Below are 2,003 nucleotides of genomic sequence, written 5' to 3'. Positions count from 1 at the left end.
TAAAATAGACTTTAAAACAAAATCCACCATAAAAGACAAAGAAGGACACTATATAATGATTAAGGGGATGATCCATCATGAAGACATAACCATAATGAACATGTATGCACCCAATGACAGGGCTCCAAAACACATAAAACAAACTCTTAACAGAACTGAAAAGAAACCATTGACAGTTCCACAATAATAGTAGGAGACTTCAACACACCACTCTCAGTAAAGGACAGAACATCTAGAAAGAAACTCAACAAAGATAAAGAAAACCTAAAGAGCACAATCAGCCAACTTGACCTCATAGACATATATAGAACACTCCACCCAACAGCTGCAAAGTACACATTCTTTTCCAATTCACTTGGAACGTTCTCCAGAAAAGACCACATCTTAGGCCACAGTGCAATCCTCAGCAAGATCTAAAATGTTGAGATAATACAAAGCATCTTCTTTGACCACAACGCCATCAAGATAGAAATTAATAACAGGAAGAGCAAGGGAAAAAGACATCAATCACATGGAAACTGAATAACACCCTGGTTACACATCATTGGGTAATAGAAGAAATCAGAGATGGAATCAAAAAATTCCTAGAATCAAAAGAAAATGAAAACACATCATAACAAAACCTTTGGGACACAGCAAAGGCAGTCCTCAGAGGACAATTTATAGCAACAGATGTACACATCAAAAAAGAAGAAAAGGACAAAATCAAAACATTTACTACACGAACAAATAGAAAGAGAAGAGCAAAAAAAGCCCACAGACACTAGAAGAAAGGAAATAATAAACATCAGAGCAGAAATAAATAAAATAGAGAGTAGAAAAACACTAGAAAGAATCAACAAAACCAAAAGTTGGTTCTTTGAAAGGATCAACAAAATCGACAAACCACTGGCCAGACTGACAAAAAGAGAAACAGGAGAGGATGCAAATAACGCAAAAGAGAAATGAAATGGGGAACATTGCAACAGACCCAACTGAAATAAAAAGGATCATAACAAAGTATTATCAAAAACTATACTCCAACAAATTTGAAAACCTAGAGGAAATGGATAAATTTCTAGAAAAACACTACCTACCCAAACTACAATGAAGTGATGTTGAAAATCTGAACAGACCCATAGCAAGAGAAGACATTGAAAAGGTAATAAACCCCCCCTCAAAAAAAAAAAAAAAGCTTTGGTTCAGATGGTTTCACTTGAGAAGTCTACATTCAGAGAAGATGTTATACCAGTACTACTCAAACTATTTCAGAACATGGAGAAGGAAGGGATACTTCCAAATTCATTCTATGAAGCCAGCATAATAACCCTGATACCAAAACCAGGCAAAGATGCCACAAAAAAAGAAAATCACAGACCAATATCTTTCATGAATATAGATACAAAAATTCTCAGCAAAATTCTAGCCAATAGAATTCAGTATCATATCAAAAAAAATACACCACAACTAACGAGGATTCATACCAGGTATGCAAGGATGGTTCAACACTAGAAAATCAATCAACGTAATCCTCCACATAAATAAAGGAAAGAAAAGAATCACGTGATCATCTCAATTGACGCAAAAAAGGCATTCGACAAATTCTAACACCCATTCCTGATAAAAACTCTCAATCAAATAGGTATAGAAGGGAAATTTCTCAACATAATAAAGGGCATCTATGCAAAACCAATGGCGAACATCATTCTTAATGGAGAGAGGCTTAAAACATTTCCCCTGAGAACAGGAACAAGACAAGGATGCCCTTTATCTCCACTCCTATTTAACATTGTGCTGGAAGTCCTAGCTAGAGCAATAAGGCAAGAAAAATAAATAAAGGGCATCCAAATTGGTAATGACGAAGTTAAACTGTCCCTGTTTGCAGATGATCTGATACTATACGTAGAAAACCCTAACGACTCCATGAGAAAACTACTGGAACTAATGGAAAGATTCAGCAGAGCAGCATGGTATGAGATAAACATACAAAAATCAATTGGATTCCTATATACCAAGAAAGAGAA

This window comes from Trichechus manatus, unplaced genomic scaffold (genome assembly GCF_000243295.1).
Source record: "Trichechus manatus latirostris isolate Lorelei unplaced genomic scaffold, TriManLat1.0 scaffold00036, whole genome shotgun sequence".
Classification (NCBI taxonomy): Eukaryota; Metazoa; Chordata; class Mammalia; order Sirenia; family Trichechidae; genus Trichechus; species Trichechus manatus.
Note: the sequence above shows the minus strand (reverse complement) of the source record.